This window comes from Salmo salar, chromosome 09 (assembly GCF_965601325.2).
Source record: "Salmo salar chromosome 09, fSalSal1, whole genome shotgun sequence".
Lineage (NCBI taxonomy): Eukaryota > Metazoa > Chordata > Actinopteri > Salmoniformes > Salmonidae > Salmo > Salmo salar.
In genome coordinates, this window is record NC_138299.1 from 110264359 (window position 1) to 110288713 (window position 24355).

The following is a 24355-nucleotide window of genomic DNA, read 5'->3' on the forward strand; positions in this document are numbered from 1 at the left end:
CTACTGGGAGGATATGAACTGAGGAGACTACGGTGAGGATATGAACTGAGGAGACTACGGGGAGGATATGAACTGAGGAGACTACGGGGAGGATATGAACTGAGGAGACTACGGGGAGAATATGAACTGAGGAGACTACGGGGAGGATATGAACTGAGGAGACTATGGGAGGATATGAACTGAGGAGACTACGGGGAGGATATGAACTGAGGAGACTACGAGGAGGCTTTGAACTGAGGAGACTACGGGGAGGCTTTGAACTGAGGAGACTATGGGGAGGATGTGAACTCAGGAGACTATGGGGAGAATATGAACTATAAACTGAGGAGACTATGGGAAGGATATGAACTGAGGAGACTATGGGGAGGATATGAACTGAAGAGACTATGGGGAGGATATGAACTATAAACTGAGGAGACTATGGGGAGGATATGGACTATGAACTGAGGAGTCTACATGGAGGATATGAACTGAAGAGACTATGGGGAGGATATGAACTATAAACTGAGGAGACTATGGGGAAGATATGGACTATGAACTGAGGAGTCTACGTGGAGGATATGAACTGAGGAGACTATGGGTAGGATATGAACTGAGGAGACATGGGGAGGATATAAACTGAGGAGACTATGGGGAGGATATAAACTGAGGAGACTATGGGGAGGATATGAACTGTAAACTGAAGAGACTATGGGGAGGATATGAACTGTAAACTGAGGAGACTATGGGGAGCATATGAACTGAGGAGACTATGGGGAGGAAATGAACTGAGGAGACAATGGGGAGGATATGAACTGTAACCTGAGGAGACTATGGGGAGAATATGAACTGAGGAGACTATGGGGAGAAAATGAACTATAAACTGAGGAGACTATGGGAAGGATATGAACCGAGGAGCCTATGGGGAGGATATAAACTGAGGAGACTATGGGGAGGATATGAACTGAGAAGACTATGGGGAGGATATAAACTGAGGAGACTATGGGGAGGATATGAACTGAGGAGACTATGGGGAGGATATGAACTGAGGAGACTATGGGGAGAAAATGAACTATAAACTGAGGAGACTATGGGAAGGATATGAACCGAGGAGACTATGGGGAGGGTATGAACTGAGGAGACTATGGGGAGGATATGAACTGAGGAGACTATGGGGAGGATATGAACTGAGGAGACTATGGGGAGGATATGAACTGAGGAGACTATGGGGAGGATATAAACTGAGGAGACTATGGGGAGGATATAAACTGAGGAGACTATGGGGAGGATATGAACTGTAAACTGAGGAGACTATGGGGAGGATATGCACTGAGGAGACTATGGGGAGGATATGAACTGTAAACTTAGGAGACTATGGGGAGGATATTAAATGTAAACTTAGGAGACTATGGGGAGGATGTTAACTGTACACTTAGGAGACTATGGGGAGGATATTAACTGTAAACTGAGGAGACTATGGGGAGGATATGAACTGTAAACTGAGGAGACTATGGGGAGGAAATGAACTGAGGAGACTATGGTGAGGATATGAACTGTAAACTTAGGAGACTATGGGGAGGATATTAACTGTAAACTTAGGAGACTATGGGGAGGATATTAACTGTAAACTTAGGAGACTATGGGGAGGATATATTATCTGTAGACTGAAGCGACTATGGGGAGGATATGAACTGAGGAGACTATGGGGAGGATAGGAACAGAGGAGACTATGGGGAGGATAGGAACTGAGGAGACTATGGGGAGGATATGAACTGTAAACTGAAGAGACCATGGGGAGGATATGAACTGAGGAGACTATGGGGAGGATATGATCTGAGGAGACTATGGGGAGGATAGGAACTGAGGAGACTATGGGGAGGATAGGAACTGAGGAGACTACGGGGAGGATATGAACTGAGGAGACTACAGGAGGATATGAACTGAGGAGACTACGGGGAGGATATGAACTGAGGAGAGACTACGGGGAGGATATGAACTGAGGAGACTACTGGGAGGATATGAACTGAGGAGACTACGGTGAGGATATGAACTGAGGAGACTACGGGGAGGATATGAACTGAGGAGACTACGGGGAGGATATGAACTGAGGAGACTACGGGGAGAATATGAACTGAGGAGACTACGGGGAGGATATGAACTGAGGAGACTATGGGAGGATATGAACTGAGGAGACTACGGGGAGGATATGAACTGAGGAGACTACGAGGAGGCTTTGAACTGAGGAGACTACGGGGAGGCTTTGAACTGAGGAGACTATGGGGAGGATGTGAACTCAGGAGACTATGGGGAGAATATGAACTATAAACTGAGGAGACTATGGGAAGGATATGAACTGAGGAGACTATGGGGAGGATATGAACTGAAGAGACTATGGGGAGGATATGAACTATAAACTGAGGAGACTATGGGGAGGATATGGACTATGAACTGAGGAGTCTACATGGAGGATATGAACTGAAGAGACTATGGGGAGGATATGAACTATAAACTGAGGAGACTATGGGGAGGATATGAACTGAGGAGACGATGGGGAGAAAATGAACTATAAACTGAGGAGACTATGGGGAGGATATGAACTGTAAACTTAGGAGACTATGTGGAGGATATGAACTGAGGAGACTATGGGGAGGATATGGACTATAAACTGAGGAGACTATGGGGAGGATATGAACTGTAAACTTAGGAGACTATGGGGAGGATATGAACTGAGGAGACTATGGGGAGTATATGAACTGAGGAGACTATGGGGAGTATATGAACTGAGGAGACTATGGGGAGTATATGAACTGAGGAAAATATGGGGAGGATATAAACTGAGGAGACTATGGGGAGGATATAAACTGAGGAGACTATGGGAAGGATATAAACTGAGGAGACTATGGGGAGGATATGAACTGAGGAGACTATGGGGAGGATATAAACTGAGGAGACTATGGGGAGGATATGAACTGAGGAGACTATGGGGAGGATATGAACTGAGGAGACTATGGGGAGAAAATGAACTATAAACTGAGGAAACTATGGGAAGGATATGAACCGAGGAGAATATGGGGAGGATATGAACTGAGGAGACTATGGGGAGGATATGAACTGAGGAGACTATGGGGAGGATATGAACTGAGGAGACTATGGGGAGGATATGAACTGAGGAGACTATGGGGAGGATATAAACTGAGGAGACTATGGGGAGTATATGAACTGTAAACTGAGGAGACTATGGGGAGCATATGAACTGAGGAGACTATGGGGAGGATATGAACTGTAAACTGAAGAGACTATGGGGAGCATATGAACTGAGGAGACTATGGGGAAGATATGAACTGAGGAGACAATGGGGAGGAAATGAACTATAAACTGAGGAGACTATGGGGAGGATATGAACTGAGGAGACTATGGGGAGAAAATGAACTATAAACTGAGGAGACTATGGGGAGGATATGAACTGTAAACTTAGGAGACTATGTGGAGGATATGAACTGAGGAGACTATGGGGAGGATATGGACTATAAACTGAGGAGACTATGGGGAGGATATGAACTGTAAACTTAGGAGACTATGGGGAGGATATGAACTGAGGAGACTATGGGGAGTATATGAACTGAGGAGACTATGGGGAGTATATGAACTGAGGAGACTATGGGGAGTATATGAACTGAGGAAAATATGGGGAGGATATAAACTGAGGAGACTATGGGGAGGATATAAACTGAGGAGACTATGGGAAGGATATAAACTGAGGAGACTATGGGGAGGATATGAACTGAGGAGACTATGGGGAGGATATAAACTGAGGAGACTATGGGGAGGATATGAACTGAGGAGACTATGGGGAGGATATGAACTGAGGAGACTATGGGGAGAAAATGAACTATAAACTGAGGAAACTATGGGAAGGATATGAACCGAGGAGAATATGGGGAGGATATGAACTGAGGAGACTATGGGGAGGATATGAACTGAGGAGACTATGGGGAGGATATGAACTGAGGAGACTATGGGGAGGATATGAACTGAGGAGACTATGGGGAGGATATAAACTGAGGAGACTATGGGGAGTATATGAACTGTAAACTGAGGAGACTATGGGGAGCATATGAACTGAGGAGACTATGGGGAGGATATGAACTGTAAACTGAAGAGACTATGGGGAGCATATGAACTGAGGAGACTATGGGGAAGATATGAACTGAGGAGACAATGGGGAGGAAATGAACTATAAACTGAGGAGACTATGGGGAGGATATGAACTGAGGAGACTATGGGGAGAAAATGAACTATAAACTGAGGAGACTATGGGGAGGATATGAACTGTAAACTTAGGAGACTATGTGGAGGATATGAACTGAGGAGACTATGGGGAGGATATGGACTATAAACTGAGGAGACTATGGGGAGGATATGAACTGTAAACTTAGGAGACTATGGGGAGGATATGAACTGAGGAGACTATGGGGAGTATATGAACTGAGGAGACTATGGGGAGTATATGAACTGAGGAGAATATGGGGAGTATATGAACTGAGGAAAATATGGGGAGGATATAAACTGAGGAGACTATGGGGAGGATATAAACTGAGGAGACTATGGGAAGGATATAAACTGAGGAGACTATGGGGAGGATATGAACTGAGGAGACTATGGGGAGGATATAAACTGAGGAGACTATGGGGAGGATATGAACTGAGGAGACTATGGGGAGGATATGAACTGAGGAGACTATGGGGAGAAAATGAACTATAAACTGAGGAAACTGTGGGAAGGATATGAACCGAGGAGAATATGGGGAGGATATGAACTGAGGAGACTATGGGGAGGATATGAACTGAGGAGACTATGGGGAGGATATGAACTGAGGAGACTATGGGGAGGATATGAACTGAGGAGACTATGGGGAGGATATAAACTGAGGAGACTATGGGGAGTATATGAACTGTAAACTGAGGAGACTATGGGGAGCATATGAACTGAGGAGACTATGGGGAGGATATGAACTGTAAACTGAAGAGACTATGGGGAGGATATGAACTGAGGAGACTACGAGGAGGCTTTGAACTGAGGAGACTACGGGGAGGCTTTGAACTGAGGAGACTATGGGGAGGATGTGAACTCAGGAGACTATGGGGAGAATATGAACTATAAACTGAGGAGACTATGGGAAGGATATGAACTGAGGAGACTATGGGGAGGATATGAACTGAAGAGACTATGGGGAGGATATGAACTATAAACTGAGGAGACTATGGGGAGGATATGGACTATGAACTGAGGAGTCTACATGGAGGATATGAACTGAAGAGACTATGGGGAGGATATGAACTATAAACTGAGGAGACTATGGGGAAGATATGGACTATGAACTGAGGAGTCTACGTGGAGGATATGAACTGAGGAGACTATGGGTAGGATATGAACTGAGGAGACATGGGGAGGATATAAACTGAGGAGACTATGGGGAGGATATAAACTGAGGAGACTATGGGGAGGATATGAACTGTAAACTGAAGAGACTATGGGGAGGATATGAACTGTAAACTGAGGAGACTATGGGGAGCATATGAACTGAGGAGACTATGGGGAGGAAATGAACTGAGGAGACAATGGGGAGGATATGAACTGTAACCTGAGGAGACTATGGGGAGAATATGAACTGAGGAGACTATGGGGAGAAAATGAACTATAAACTGAGGAGACTATGGGAAGGATATGAACCGAGGAGCCTATGGGGAGGATATAAACTGAGGAGACTATGGGGAGGATATGAACTGAGAAGACTATGGGGAGGATATAAACTGAGGAGACTATGGGGAGGATATGAACTGAGGAGACTATGGGGAGGATATGAACTGAGGAGACTATGGGGAGAAAATGAACTATAAACTGAGGAGACTATGGGAAGGATATGAACCGAGGAGACTATGGGGAGGGTATGAACTGAGGAGACTATGGGGAGGATATGAACTGAGGAGACTATGGGGAGGATATGAACTGAGGAGACTATGGGGAGGATATGAACTGAGGAGACTATGGGGAGGATATAAACTGAGGAGACTATGGGGAGGATATAAACTGAGGAGACTATGGGGAGGATATAAACTGAGGAGACTATGGGGAGGATATGAACTATACACTAAGAAGACTATGGGGAGGATATGAACTGTAAACTGAGGAGACTATGGGGAGGATATGAACTGAGGAGACTATGGGGAGGATATGAACTGTAAACTGAGGAGACTATGGGGAGGATATGAACTGTAAACTGAGGAGACTATGGGGAGGATATGCACTGAGGAGACTATGGGGAGGATATGAACTGTAAACTTAGGAGACTATGGGGAGGATATTAAATGTAAACTTAGGAGACTATGGGGAGGATGTTAACTGTACACTTAGGAGACTATGGGGAGGATATTAACTGTAAACTGAGGAGACTATGGGGAGGATATGAACTGTAAACTGAGGAGACTATGGGGAGGAAATGAACTGAGGAGACTATGGTGAGGATATGAACTGTAAACTTAGGAGACTATGGGGAGGATATTAACTGTAAACTTAGGAGACTATGGGGAGGATATTAACTGTAAACTTAGGAGACTATGGGGAGGATATATTATCTGTAGACTGAAGCGACTATGGGGAGGATATGAACTGAGGAGACTATGGGGAGGATAGGAACAGAGGAGACTATGGGGAGGATAGGAACTGAGGAGACTATGGGGAGGATATGAACTGTAAACTGAAGAGACCATGGGGAGGATATGAACTGAGGAGACTATGGGGAGGATATGATCTGAGGAGACTATGGGGAGGATAGGAACTGAGGAGACTATGGGGAGGATAGGAACTGAGGAGACTACGGGGAGTATATGAACTGAGGAGACTACAGGAGGATATGAACTGAGGAGACTACGGGGAGGATATGAACTGAGGAGAGACTACGGGGAGGATATGAACTGAGGAGACTACTGGGAGGATATGAACTGAGGAGACTACGGTGAGGATATGAACTGAGGAGACTACGGGGAGGATATGAACTGAGGAGACTACGGGGAGGATATGAACTGAGGAGACTACGGGGAGAATATGAACTGAGGAGACTACGGGGAGGATATGAAGTGAGGAGACTATGGGAGGATATGAACTGAGGAGACTACGGGGAGGATATGAACTGAGGAGACTACGAGGAGGCTTTGAACTGAGGAGACTACGGGGAGGCTTTGAACTGAGGAGACTATGGGGAGGATGTGAACTCAGGAGACTATGGGGAGAATATGAACTATAAACTGAGGAGACTATGGGAAGGATATGAACTGAGGAGACTATGGGGAGGATATGAACTGAAGAGACTATGGGGAGGATATGAACTATAAACTGAGGAGACTATGGGGAGGATATGGACTATGAACTGAGGAGTCTACATGGAGGATATGAACTGAAGAGACTATGGGGAGGATATGAACTATAAACTGAGGAGACTATGGGGAAGATATGGACTATGAACTGAGGAGTCTACGTGGAGGATATGAACTGAGGAGACTATGGGTAGGATATGAACTGAGGAGACATGGGGAGGATATAAACTGAGGAGACTATGGGGAGGATATAAACTGAGGAGACTATGGGGAGGATATGAACTGTAAACTGAAGAGACTATGGGGAGGATATGAACTGTAAACTGAGGAGACTATGGGGGGCATATGAACTGAGGAGACTATGGGGAGGAAATGAACTGAGGAGACAATGGGGAGGATATGAACTGTAACCTGAGGAGACTATGGGGAGAATATGAACTGAGGAGACTATGGGGAGAAAATGAACTATAAACTGAGGAGACTATGGGAAGGATATGAACCGAGGAGCCTATGGGGAGGATATAAACTGAGGAGACTATGGGGAGGATATGAACTGAGAAGACTATGGGGAGGATATAAACTGAGGAGACTATGGGGAGGATATGAACTATAAACTGTGGAGACTATGGGGAGGATATGAACTATAAACACTGAAGACTATGGTGAGGATATGAACTGTAAACTGAGGAGACTATTGGGAGGATATGAACTGAGGAGACTATGGGGAGAAAAATGAACTATAAACTGAGGAGCCTATGGGAAGGATATGAACCGAGGAGACTATGGGGAGGATATGAACTATAAACTGAGGAGACTATGGGGAGGATATGAACGGAGGAGACTATGGGGAGGATATGAACTGAGGAGACTATGGGGAGGATATAAACTGAGGAGACTATGGGGAGGATATACACTATTCACTAAGAAGACTATGGGGAGGATATGAACTGTAAACTGAGGAGACTATGGGGAGCATATGAACTGAGGAGACTATGGGGAGGAAATGAACTGAGGAGACAATGGGGAGGATATGAACTGTAACCTGAGGAGACTATGGGGAGAATATGAACTGAGGAGACTATGGGGAGAAAATGAACTATAAACTGAGGAGACTATGGGAAGGATATGAACCGAGGAGCCTATGGGGAGGATATAAACTGAGGAGACTATGGGGAGGATATGAACTGAGGAGACTATGGGGAGGATATAAACTGAGGAGACTATGGGGAGTATATGAACTGAGGAGAATATGGGGAGGATATAAACTGAGGAGACTATGGGGAGAAAATGAACTGAGGAGACTATGGGAAGGATTTAAACTGAGGAGACTATGGGGAGGATAGGAACTGAGGAGACTATGGGGAGGATATGAACTATAAACTGAGGAGACTATGGGGAGGATATGAACTGTAAACTTAGGAGACTATGGTGAGGATATGAACTGTAAACTAGGGAGACTATGGGGAGGATATGGACTATAAACTGAGGAGACTATGGGGAGGATATGCACTGAGGAGACTATGGGGAGGATATGAACTATAAACTAGGGAGACTATGGGGAGGATATGGACTATAAACTGAGGAGACTATGGGGAGGATATGATCTGAGGAGACTATGGGGAGGATATAAACTGAGGAGACTATGGGGAGGATATGAACTGAGTTGACTATGGGGAGAAAATGAACTATAAACTGAGGAGACTATGGGAAGGATATGAAACGAGGAGACTATGGGGAGGATATGAACTATAAACTGCGGAGACTATGTGAAGGATATGAACTGAGGAGACTATGGGGAGGATATGAACTGAGGAGACTATGGGGAGGATATGAACTGAGGAGACTATGGGGAGGATATAAACTGAGGAGACTATGGGGAGTATATGAACTGTAAACTGAGGAGACTATGGGGAGCATATGAACTGAGGAGACTATGGGGAGGATATGAACTGAGGAGACAATGGGGAGGATATGAACAGTAAACTGAGGAGACTATGGGGAGGATATGAACTGTGAACTGAGGAGACTATGGGGAGCATATGAACTGAGGAGACTATGGGGAAGATATGAACTGAGGAGACAAATGGGAGGAAATGAACTATAAACTGAGGAGACTATGGGGAGGATATAAACTGAGGAGACTATGGGGAGAAAATGAACTATAAACTGAGGAGACTATGGGGAGGATATGAACTTTAAACTTAGGAGACTATGGGGAGGATATGAACTGAGGAGACTATGGGGAGGATATGGACTATAAACTGAGGAGACTATGGGGAGGATATGAACTGTAAACTTAGGAGACTATGGGGAGGATATGAACTGAGGAGACTATGAGACTATGGGGAGTATATGAACTGAGGAGACTATGGGAAGGATATAAACTGAGGAGACTATGGGGAGGATATGAACTGAGGAGACTATGGGGAGGATATAAACTGAGGAGACTATGGGGAGGATATAAACTGAGGAGACTATGGGGATGATATAAACTGAGGAGACTATGGGGAGGATATGAACTATACACTAAGAAGACTATGGGGAGGATATGAACTGTAAACTGAAGAGACTATGGGGAGGATATGAACTAAGGAGACTATGGGGAGGATATAAACTGAGGAGACTATGGGGAGGATATGAACTGAGGAGACTATGGGGAGGATATAAACTGAGGAGACTATGGGGAGGATATAAACTGAGGAGACTATGGGGATGATATAAACTGAGGAGACTATGGGGAGGATATGAACTATACACTAAGAAGACTATGGGGAGGATATGAACTGTAAACTGAAGAGACTATGGGGAGGATATGAACTAAGGAGACTATGGGGAGGATATGAACTGTAAACTGAGGAGACTATGGGGAGGATATGAACTGTAAACTGAGGAGACTATGGGGAGGATATGAACTGAGGAGACTATGGGGAGGATATGAACTGTAAACTTAGGAGACTATGGGGAGGATATTAACTGTAAACTTAGGAGACTATGGGGAGGATATTAACTGTAAACTGAGGAGACTATGGGGAGGATATGAACTGAGGAGACTATGGGGAGGATAGGAACAGAGGAGACTATGGGGAGGATAGGAACTGAGGAGACTATGGGGAGGATATGAACTGTAAACTGAAGAGACCATGGGGAGGATATGAACTGAGGAGACTATGGGGAGGATATGATCTGAGGAGACTATGGGGAGGATAGGAACTGAGGAGACTATGGGGAGGATAGGAACTGAGGAGACTATGGGGAGGATATGAACTGAGGAGACTACGGGAGGATATGAACTGAGGAGACTACGGGGAGGATATGAACTGAGGAGAGACTACGGGGAGTATATGAACTGAGGAGAGACTAAGGGGAGGATATGAACTGAGGAGACTACGGGGAGGATATGAACTGAGGAGACTACGGGGAGGATATGAACTGAGGAGACTACGGGGAGGATATGAACTGAGGAGACTACGGGGAGGATATGAACTGAGGAGACTACGGGGAGAATATGAACTGAGGAGACTACGGGGAGGATATGAACTGAGGAGACTACGGGAGGATATGAACTGAGGAGACTACGGGGAGGATATGAACTGAGGAGAATACGGGGAGGCTTTGAACTGAGGAGACTATGGGGAGGATGTGAACTCAGGAGACTATGGGGAGAATATGAACTATAAACTGAGGAGACTATGGGAAGGATATGAACTGAAGAGACTATGGGGAGAATATGAACTATAAACTGAGGAGACTATGGGGAGGATATGGACTATGAACTGAGGAGTCTACATGGAGGATATGAACTGAGGAGACTATGGGTAGGATATGAACTGAGGAGACATGGGGAGAATATGAACTATAAACTGAGGAGACTATGGTGAGGATATGAACTGAGGAGACTATGGGGAGGATATGAACTGAGTAGACTATGGGGAGAATATGAACTGAGTAGACTACGGGGAGGATATGAACTATAAACTCGGGGAGACTATGGACTATGAACTGAGGAGACTATGGGGAGGATAGGAACTGAGGAGACTATGGGGAGGAAATGAACTGAGGAGACTATGGGGAGGATATGAACTGAGGAGACTATGGGCAGGATATGAACTGAGGAGACTATGGGGAGGATATGAACTGAGGAGACTATGGGGAGGATATGAACTGAAGAGACTATGGGGAGGATATGAACTGAGGAGACTATGGGGAGGATATGAACTGAGGAGACTATGGGGAGGATATGAACTGAGGAGACTATGGGGAGGATATGAACTGAAGAGACTATGGGGCGGATATGAACTATAAACTGAGGAGACTATAAGGAGAATATGAACTATAAACTGGGGAGACTATGGGGAGGATATGGACTATGAACTGAGGAGTCTACGGGGAGGATATGAACTGAGGAGACTATGGGGAGGATATGAACTGAGGAGACTATGGGGAGAATATGAACTATAAACTCGGGGAGACTATGGTGAGGATATGGACTATGAATTAAGGAGACTATGGGGAGCATATGAACTGAGGAGACTATGGGGAAGATATGAACTGAGGAGACAAATGGGAGGAAATGAACTATAAACTGAGGAGACTATGGGGAGAAAATGAACTATAAACTGTGGAGACTATGGGGAGGATATGAACTGTAAACTTAGGAGACTATGGGGAGGATATGAACTGAGGAGACTATGGGGAGGATATGGACTATAAACTGAGGAGACTATGGGGAGGATATGAACTGTAAACTTAGGAGACTATGGGGAGGATATGAACTGAGGAGACTATGGGGAGTATATGAACTGAGGAGACTATGGGGAGTATATTAACTGAGGAGAATATGGGGAGGATAAAAACTGAGGAGACTATGGGGAGGATATGAACTGAGGAGACTATGGGAAGGATATAAACTGATGAGACTATTTGGAGGATATGAACTGAGGAGACTATGGGGAGGATATAAACTGAGGAGACTATGGGGAGGATATGAACTGAGGAGACTATGGGGAGGATATGAACTGAGGAGACTATGGGGAGAAAATGAACTATAAACTGAGGAGACTATGGGAAGGATATGAACCGAGGAGAATATGGGGAGGATATGAACTGAGGAGACTATGGGGAGGATATGAACTGAGGAGACTATGGGGAGGATATGAACTGAGGAGACTATGGGGAGGATATGAACTGAGGAGACTATGGGGAGGATATAAACTCAGGAGACTATGGGGAGGATATAAACTGAGGAGACTATGGGGATGATATAAACTGAGGAGACTATGGGGAGGATATGAACTATACACTAAGAAGACTATGGGGAGGATATGAACTGTAAACTGAGGAGACTATGGGGAGGATATGAACTGAGGAGACTATGGGGAGGATATGAACTGTAAACTTAGGAGACTATGGGGAGGATATTAACTGTAAACTTAGGAGACTATGGGGAGGATATTAACTGTAAACTGAGGAGACTATGTGGAGGATATGAACTGAGGAGACTATGGGGAGGATAGGAACAGAGGAGACTATGGGGAGGATATGAACTGTAAACTGAAGAGACCATGGGGAGGATATGAACTGAGGAGACTATGGGGAAGATATGATCTGAGGAGACTATGGGGAGGATAGGAACTGAGGAGACTATGGGGAGGATAGGAACTGAGGAGACTACGGGGAGGATATGAACAGAGGAGACTACGGGAGGATATGAACTGAGGAGACTACGGGGAGGATATGAACTGAGGAGAGACTACGGGGAGGATATGAACTGAGGAGAGACTACGGGGAGGATATGAACTGAGGAGACTACGGGGAGGATATGAACTGAGGAGACTACGGGGAGGATATGAACTGAGGAGACTACGGGGAGAATATGAACTGAGGAGACTACGTGGAGGATATGAACTGAGGAGACTACGGGAGGATATGAACTGAGGAGACTACGGGAGGATATGAACTGAGGAGACTACGGGGAGGATATGAACTGAGGAGACTACGGGGAGGCTTTGAACTGAGGAGACTATGGGGAGGATGTGAACTCAGGAGACTATGGGGAGAATATGAACTATAAACTGAGGAGACTATGGGAAGGATATGAACTGAGGAGACTATGGGGAGGATATGAACTGAAGAGACTATGGGGAGAATATGAACTATAAACTGAGGAGACTATGGGGAGGATATGGACTATGAACTCAGGAGTCTACATGGAGGATATGAACTGAGGAGACTATGGGGAGGATATAAACTGAGGAGACTATGGGGAGGATATGAACTGAGGAGACTATGGGGAGGATATGAACTGAGGAGACTATGGGGAGAAAATGAACTATAAACTGAGGAGACTATGGGAAGGATATGAACCGAGGAGAATATGGGGAGGATATGAACTGAGGAGACTATGGGGAGGATATGAACTGAGGAGACTATGGGGAGGATATGAACTGAGGAGACTATGGGGAGGATATGAACTGAGGAGACTATGGGGAGGACATAAACTGAGGAGACTATGGGGAGGATATAAACTGAGGAGACTATGGGGATGATATAAACTGAGGAGACTATGGGGAGGATATGAACTATACACTAAGAAGACTATGGGGAGGATATGAACTGTAAACTGAGGAGACTATGGGGAGGATATGAACTAAGGAGACTATGGGGAGGATATGAACTGTAAACTGAGGAGACTATGGGGAGGATATGAACTGTAAACTGAGGAGACTATGGGGAGGATATGAACTGAGGAGACTATGGGGAGGATATGAACTGTAAACTTAGGAGACTATGGGGAGGATATTAACTGTAAACTTAGGAGACTATGGGGAGGATATTAACTGTAAACTGAGGAGACTATGTGGAGGATATGAACTGAGGAGACTATGGGGAGGATAGGAACAGAGGAGACTATGGGGAGGATATGAACTGTAACCTGAAGAGACCATGGGGAGGATATGAACTGAGGAGACTATGGGGAGGATATGATCTGAGGAGACTATGGGGAGGATAGGAACTGAGGAGACTATGGGGAGGATAGGAACTGAGGAGACAACGGTGAGGATATGAACTGAGGAGACTACGGGAGGATATGAACTGAGGAGACTACGGGGAGGATATGAACTGAGGAGAGACTACGGGGAGGATATGACCTGAGGAGAGACTACGGGGAGGATATTAACTGAGGAGACTACGGGGACGATATGAACTGAGGAGACTACGGGGAGGATATGAACTGAGGAGACTACGGGGAGAATATGAACTGAGGAGACTACGGGGAGGATATGAACTGAGGAGACTACGGGAGGATATGAACTGAGGAGACTACGGGAGGATATGAACTGAGGAGACTACGGGGAGGATATGAACTGAGGAGACTACGGGGAGGCTTTGAACTGAGGAGACTATGGGGAGGATGTGAACTCAGGAGACTATGGGGAGAATATGAACTATAAACTGAGGAGACTATGGGAAGGATATGAACTGAGGAGACTATGGGGAGGATATGAACTGAAGAGACTATGGGGAGAATATGAACTATAAACTGAGGAGACTATGGGGAGGATATGGACTATGAACTGAGGAGTCTACATGGAGGATATGAACTGAGGAGACTATGGGTAGGATATGAACTGAGGAGACATGGGGAGAATATGAACTATAAACTGAGGAGACTATGGTGAGGATATGAACTGAGGAGACTATGGGGAGGATATGAACTGAGAAGACTATGGGGAGAATATGAACTGAGTAGACTACGGGGAGGATATGAACTATAAACTCGGGGAGACTATGGACTATGAACTGAGGAGACTATGGGGAGGATAGGAACTGAGGAGACTATGGGGAGGAAATGAACTGAGGAGACTATGGGGAGGATATGAACTGAGGAGACTATGGGCAGGATATGAACTGAGGAGACTATGGGGAGGATATGAACTGAGGAGACTATGGGGAGGATATGAACTGAGGAGACTATGGGGAGGATATGAACTGTAAACTTAGGAGACTATGGGGAGGATATTAACTGTAAACTTAGGAGACTATGGGGAGGATATTAACTGTAAACTGAGGAGACTATGTGGAGGATATGAACTGAGGAGACTATGGGGAGGATAGGAACAGAGGAGACTATGGGGAGGATATGAACTGTAAACTGAAGAGACCATGGGGAGGATATGAACTGAGGAGACTATGGGGAGGATATGATCTGAGGAGACTATGGGGAGGATAGGAACTGAGGAGACTATGGGGAGGATAGGAACTGAGGAGACTACGGGGAGGATATGAACTGAGGAGACTACGGGAGGATATGAACTGAGGAGACTACGGGGAGGATATGAACTGAGGAGAGACTACGGGGAGGATATGAACTGAGGAGAGACTACGGGGAGGATATGAACTGAGGAGACTACGGGGAGGATATGAACTGAGGAGACTACGGGGAGGATATGAACTGAGGAGACTACGGGGAGAATATGAACTGAGGAGACTACGTGGAGGATATGAACTGAGGAGACTACGGGAGGATATGAACTGAGGAGACTACGGGAGGATATGAACTGAGGAGACTACGGGGAGGATATGAACTGAGGAGACTACGGGGAGGCTTTGAACTGAGGAGACTATTGTTGAGGATGTGAACTCAGGAGACTATGGGGAGAATATGAACTATAAACTGAGGAGACTATGGGAAGGATATGAACTGAGGAGACTATGGGGAGGATATGAACTGAAGAGACTATGGGGAGAATATGAACTATAAACTGAGGAGACTATGGGGAGGATATGGACTATGAACTGAGGAGTCTACATGGAGGATATGAACTGAGGAGACTATGGGGAGGATATAAACTGAGGAGACTATGGGGAGGATATGAACTGAGGAGACTATGGGGAGGATATGAACTGAGGAGACTATGGGGAGAAAATGAACTATAAACTGAGGAGACTATGGGAAGGATATGAACCGAGGAGAATATGGGGAGGATATAAACTGAGGAGACTATGGGGAGGATATGAACTGAGGAGACTATGGGGAGGATATGAACTGAGGAGACTATGGGGAGGATATGAACTGAGGAGACTATGGGGAGGATATAAACTGAGGAGACTATGGGGAGGATATAAACTGAGGAGACTATGGGGATGATATAAACTGAGGAGACTATGGGGAGGATATGAACTATACACTAAGAAGACTATGGGGAGGATATGAACTGTAAACTGAGGAGACTATGGGGAGGATATGAACTAAGTAACTATGGGGAGGATATGAACTGTAAACTGAGGAGACTATGGGGAGGATATTAACTGTAAACTTAGGAGACTATGGGGAGGATATTAACTGTAAACTGAGGAGACTATGTGGAGGATATGAACTGAGGAGACTATGGGGAGGATAGGAACAGAGGAGACTATGGGGAGGATATGAACTGTAAACTGAAGAGACCATGGGGAGGATATGAACTGAGGAGACTATGGGGAGGATATGATCTGAGGAGACTATGGGGAGGATAGGAACTGAGGAGACTATGGGGAGGATAGGAACTGAGGAGACTACGGGGAGGATATGAACTGAGGAGACTACGGGAGGATATGAACTGAGGAGACTACGGGGAGGATATGAACTGAGGAGAGACTACGGGGAGGATATGAACTGAGGAGAGACTACGGGGAGGATATTAACTGAGGAGACTACGGGGAGGATATGAACTGAGGAGACTACGGGGAGGATATGAACTGAGGAGACTACGGGGAGAATATGAACTGAGGAGACTACGGGGAGGATATGAACTGAGGAGACTACGGGAGGATATGAACTGAGGAGACTACGGGGAGGATATGAACTGAGGAGACTACGGGGAGGCTTTGAACTGAGGAGACTATGGGGAGGATGTGAACTCAGGAGACTATGGGGAGAATATGAACTATAAACTGAGGAGACTATGGGAAGGATATGAACTGAGGAGACTATGGGGAGGATATGAACTGAGGAGACTACGGGGAGGATATGAACTGAGGAGACTACGGGGAGGCTTTGAACTCAGGAGACTATGGGGAGGATGTGAACTCAGGAGACTATGGGGAGAATATGAACTATAAACTGAGGAGACTATGGGAAGGATATGAACTGAGGAGACTATGGGGAGGATATGAACTGAAGAGACTATGGGGAGAATATGAACTATAAACTGAGGAGACTATGGGGAGGATATGGACTATGAACTGAGGAGTCTACATGGAGGATATGAACTGAGGAGACTATGGGTAGGATATGAACTGAGGAGACATGGGGAGAATATGAACTATAAACTGAGGAGACTATGGTGAGGATATGAACTGAGGAGACTATGTGGAGGATATGAACTGAGAAGACTATGGGGAGAATATGAACTGAGTAGACTACGGGGAGGATATGAACAATAAACTCGGGGAGACTATGGACTATGAACTGAGGAGACTATGGGGAGGATAGGAACTGAGGAGACTATGGGGAGGAAATGAACTGAGGAGACTATGGGGAGGATATGAACTGAGGAGACTATGGGCAGGATATGAACTGAGGAGACTATGGGGAGGATATGAACTGAGGAGACTATGGGGAGGATATGAACTGAAGAGACTATGGGGAGGATATGAACTGAGGAGACTATGGTGAGGATATGAACTGAGGAGACTATGGGGAGGATATGAACTGAGAAGACTATGGGGAGGATATGAACTGAAGAGACTATGGGGCGGATATGAACTATAAACTGAGGAGACTATAAGGAGAATATGAACTATAAACTGGGGAGACTATGGGGAGGATATGGACTATGAACTGAGGAGTCTACGGGGAGGATATGAACTGAGGAGACTATGGGGAGGATATGAACTGAGGAGACTATGGGGAGAATATGAACTATAAACTCGGGGAGACTATGGGGAGGATATGGACTATGAATTAAGGAGACTATGGGGAGGATATGAACTGAGGAGACTATGGGGTGGATATGAACTGAGGAGACTATGGGGTGGATATGAACTGAGGAGACTATGGGGAGGATATGAACTGTAAACTGAGGAGACTATGGGGAGGATATGAACTGTAAACTGAGGAGACTATGGGGAGGATATGAACTGAGGAGACTATGGGGAGGATATGAACTGTAAACTTAGGAGACTATGGGGAGGATATTAACTGTAAACTTAGGAGACTATGGGGAGGATATGAACTGAGGAGACTATGGGGAGGATATGAACTGAGGAGACTATGGGGAGGATATGAACTGTAAACTTAGGAGACTATGGTGAGGATATTAACTGTAAACTGAGGAGACTATGGGGAGGATATTAACTGTAAACTGAGGAGACTATGGGGAGGATATGAACTGAGGAGACTATGGGGAGAATAGGAACAGAGGAGACTATGGGGAGGATAGGAACTGAGGAGACTATGGGGAGGATAGGAACTGAGGAGACTCTGGGGAGGATATGAACTGTAAACTGAAGAGACCATGGAGAGGATATGAACTGAGGAGACTATGGGGAGGATATGATCTGAGGAGACTATGGGGAGGATAGGAACTGAGGAGACTATGGGGAGGATAGGAACTGAGGAGACTACGGGGAGGATATGAACTGAGGAGACTACGGGAGGATATGAACTGAGGAGACTACGGGGAGGATATGAACTGAGGAGAGACTACGGGGAGGATATGAACTGAGGAGAGACTACGGGGAGGATATGAACTGAGGAGACTATGGGGAGGATATGAACTGAGGAGACTACGGGGAGGATATGAACTGAGGAGACTACGGGGAGGATATGAACTGAGGAGACTACGGGAGGATATGAACTGAGGAGACTATGGGGAGGATATGAACTGAGGAGTCTACGGGGAGGATATGAACTGAGGAGACTACGGGGAGAATATGAACTGAGGAGACTACGGGGAGGATATCAACTGAGGAGACTACGGGAGGATATGAACTGAGGAGACTACGGGGAGGATATGAACTGAGGAGACTACGGGGAGGCTTTGAACTGAGGAGACTATGGGGAGGATGTGAACTCAGGAGACTATGGGGAGAATATGAACTATAAACTGAGGAGACTATGGGAAGGATATGAACTGAGGAGACTATGGGGAGGATATGAACTGAAGAGACTATGGGGAGGATATGAACTATAAACTGAGGAGACTATGGGGAGGATATGGACTATGAACTGAGGAGTCTACGTGGAGGATATTAAACCTGTTAGGGCTAGGGGGCAGCATTGACACGGCTGGATAAAAAACATACCCGATTTAATCTGGTTACCACTCCTACTCAGTAACTAGAATATGCATATACTTATTACATATGGATAGAAAACACCCTAAATTTTCTAAAACTGTTTGAATGGTGTCTGTGAGTATAACAGAACTCAAATGGCAGGTCAAAACCTGAGAGATTCCTTTACAGGAAGTGGCCTGTCTGACCATTTCTGGAACTTCTTTGCCATCTCTATCATTTACTAAGGATCTCTGCTCTAACGTGACACTTCCCACGTCGTCCATAGGCTCTCATAGCCCGGGAAAAAAGAGAATGTCGTCATTCCAGCCCCAGGCTGAAACACATTATCGCCTTTCTCAAGTGGCCCATCAAGAGACACTAGCTTATGCGCGTGACCCCGACCGCCCCCGCCTTTGGGATTTTTTCCTCTGTTTGCCGAAAAGGAGATTCCCTGTCGGAATTTTACCGCTTTTCTACGAGAAAAATGACGTAAAAATTGATTTTAAACAGCGGTTGACATGCTTCGACGTACGGCAATTGAATACTTTGAATTTTATTGTCAGGAATTGCGCCAAGCGCGCGACACTTCTTTACTATTTCGGATAGTGTCTGGAACGCACGAACAAAACGCCGCTATTCGGATATAACGATGGATTATTTTGGACCAAACCAACATTTGTTATTGAAGTAGACGTCCTGGGTGTGCATTCTGACGAAGACAACAAAAGGTAATGACATTTTTATAATAGTAAATATGATTATGGTGAGTGCTAAACTTGCCGGATGTCTAAATAGCGAGCCCGTGATGCCTGGGCTATATACTTAGAATATTGCAAAATGTGCTTTCACCAAAAAGCTATTTTAAAATCGGACATATCGAGTGCATAGAGGAGGTCTGTATCTATAATTCTTAAAATAATTGTTATGCTTTTTGTGAACGTTTATCGTGAGTAATTTAGTAAAATGTTAGCGAATTCCCCGTAAGTTTGCGGGGGGTATGCTAGTTCTGAACGTCACATGCTAATGTAAAAAGCTGGTTTTTGATATAAATATGAACTTGATTGAACAAAACATGCATGTATTGTATAACATAATGTCCTAGGGTTGTCATCTGATGAAGATCATCAAAGGTGAGTGCTGCATTTAGCTGTCTTCTGGGTTTTGGTGACATTATATGCTGGCTTGAAAAATGGGTGTCTGATTATTTCTGGCTTGGTACTCTGCTGACATAATCTAATGTTTTGCTTTCGTTGTAAAGCCTTTTTGAAATCGGACAGTGTGGTTAGATTAACGAGAGTCTTATCTTTAAATGGCTGTAAAATAGTCATATGTTTGAGAAATTGAAGTAATAGGATTTTGAAGATTTTGAAAATCGCGCCACAGGCTGGCAGTGGATGTTACGTAGGTGGGACGAATTCGTCCCGCCGGTCCCATAGAGGTTAACTGAGGAGACTATGGGTAGGATATGAACTGAGGAGACATGGGGAGAATATGAACTATAAACTGAGGAGACTATGGTGAGGATATGAACTGAGGAGACTATGGGGAGGATATGATGTGAGTAGACTATGGGGATATTATGAACTGAGTAGACTACGGGGAGGATATGAACTATAAACTCGGGGAGACTATGGACTATGAACTGAGGAGACTATGGGGAGGATAGGAACTGAGGAGACTATGGGGAGGAAATGAACTGAGGAGACTATGGGGAGGATATGAACTGAGGAGACTATGGGCAGGATATGAACTGAGGAGACTATGGGGAGGATATGAACTGAGGAGACTATGGGGAGGATATGAACTGAAGAGACCATGGGGAGGAACAGAACTGAGGAGACTATGGGGAGGATATGAACTGAGGAGACTATGGGGAGGATATGAACTGAAGAGACTATGGGGCGGATATGAACTATAAACTGAGGAGACTATAAGGAGAATATGAACTATAAACTGGGGAGACTATGGGGAGGATATGGACTATGAACTGAGGAGTCTACGGGGAGGATATGAACTGAGGAGACTATGGGGAGGATATGAACTGAGGAGACTATGGGGAGAATATGAACTATAAACTCGGGGAGACTATGGGGAGGATATGGACTATGAATTGAGGAGACTATGGGGAGGATATGAACTGAGGAGACTATGGGGTGGATATGAACTGAGGAGACTATGGGGTGGATATGAACTGTGGAGACTATGGGGAGGATATGAAGACTATGGGGAGGATATGAACTGTAAACTGAGGAGACTATGGGGAGGATATGAACTGAGGAGACTATGGGGAGAATATGAACTACATACTGAGGAGACTTAGGGGAGGATATGGACTATGAACTGAGGAGACTATGGGGAGTATATGAACTGTAAACTGAGGAGACTATGGGGAGCATATGAACTGAGGAGACAATGGGGAGGATATGAACTGAGGAGACAATGGGGAGGATATGAACAGTAAACTGAGGAGACTATGGGGAGGATATGAACTGTAAACTTAGGAGACTATGGGGAGCATATGAACTGAGGAGACTATGTGGAAGATATGAACTGATGAGACAATGGGGAGGAAATGAACTATAAACTGAGGAGACTATGGGGAGGATATGAACTGAGGAGACTATGGGGAGAATATGAACTATAAACTGAGGAGACTATGGTGAGGATATGAACTGAGGAGACTATGGGGAGGATATGAACTGAGGAGACTATGGGTAGGATATGAACTGAGGAGACATGGGGAGAATATGAACTATAAACTGAGGAGACTATGGTGAGGATATGAACTGAGGAGACTATGGGGAGGATATGAACTGAGGAGACTATGGGGAGGATATGAACTGAGGAGACTATGGGGAGGATATAAACTGAGGAGACTATGGGGAGTATATGAACTGTAAACTGAGGAGACTATGGGGAGCATATGAACTATAAACTGAGGAGACTATGGGAAGGATATGAAACGAGGAGACTATGGGGAGGATATGAACTATAAACTGCGGAGACTATGTGAAGGATATGAACTGAGGAGACTATGGGGAGGATATGAACTGAGGAGACTATGGGGAGGATATGAACTGAGGAGACTATGGGGAGGATATAAACTGAGGAGACTATGGGGAGTATATGAACTGTAAACTGAATAGACTATGGGGAGCATATGAACTGAGGAGACTATGGGGAGGATATGAACTGAGGAGACAATGGGGAGGATATGAACAGTAAACTGAGGAGACTATGGGGAGGATATGAACTGTAAACTGAGGAGACTATGGGGAGCATATGAACTGAGAAGACTATGGGGATGATATGAACTGAGGAGACAATGGGGTGGAAATGAACTATAAACTGAGGAGACTATGGGGAGGATATGAACAGAGGAGACTATGGGGACAAAATGAACTATAAACTGAGGAGACTATGGGGAGGATATGAACTGTAAACTTAGGAGACTATGGGGAGGATATGAACTGAGGAGACTATGGGGAGGATATGGACTATAAACTGAGGAGACTATGGGGAGGATATGAACTGTAAACTTAGGAGACTATGGGGAGGATATGAACTGAGGACACTATGGGGAGTATATGAACTGAGGAGACTATGGGGAGTATATGAACTGAGGAGAATATGGGGAGGATATAAACTGAGGAGACTATGGGGAGGATATAAACTGAGGAGACTATGGGAAGGATATAAACTGAGGAGACTATGGGGAGGATATGAACTGAGGAGACTATGGGGAGGATATAAACTGAGGAGACTATGGGGAGGATATGAACTGAGGAGACTATGGGGAGGATATGAACTGAGGAGACTATGGGGAGAAAATGAACTATAAACTGAGGAAACTATGGGAAGGATATGAACCGAGGAGAATATGGGGAGGATATGAACTGAGGAGACTATGGGGAGGATATGAACTGAGGAGACTATGGGGAGGATATGAACTGAGGAGACTATGGGGAGGACATGAACTGAGGAGACTATGGGGAGGATATAAACTGAGGAGACTATGGGGAGTATATGAACTGTAAACTGAGGAGACTATGGGGAGCATATGAACTGAGGAGACTATGGGGAGGATATGAACTGAGGAGACAATGGGGAGGATATGAAATGTAAACTGAGGAGCCTATGGGGAGGATATGAACTGTAAACTGAAGAGACTATGGGGAGCATATGAACTGAGGAGACTATGGGGAAGATATGAACTGAGGAGACAATGGGGAGGAAATGAACTATAAACTGAGGAGACTATGGGGAGGATATGAACTGAGGAGACTATGGGGAGAAAATGAACTATATACTGAGGAGACTATGGGGAGGATATGAACTGTAAACTTAGGAGACTATGGGGAGGATATGAACTGAGGAGACTATGGGGAGGATATGGACTGAGGAGACTATGGGGAGTATATGAACTGAGTAGACTATGGGGAGTATATGAACTGAGGAGAATATGGGGAGGATATAAACTGAGGAGACTATGGGGAGGATATGAACTGAGGAGACTATGGGAAGGATATAATCTGAGGAGACTATGGGGAGAAAATGAACTATAAACTGAGGAGACTATGGGAAGGATATGAACCGAGGAGACTATGGGGAGGATATGAACTGAGGAGACTATGGGGAGGATATGAACTGAGGAGACTATGGGGAGGATATGAACTGAGGAGACTATGGGGAGGATATGAACTGAGGAGACTATGGGGAGGATATAAACTGAGGAGACTATGGGG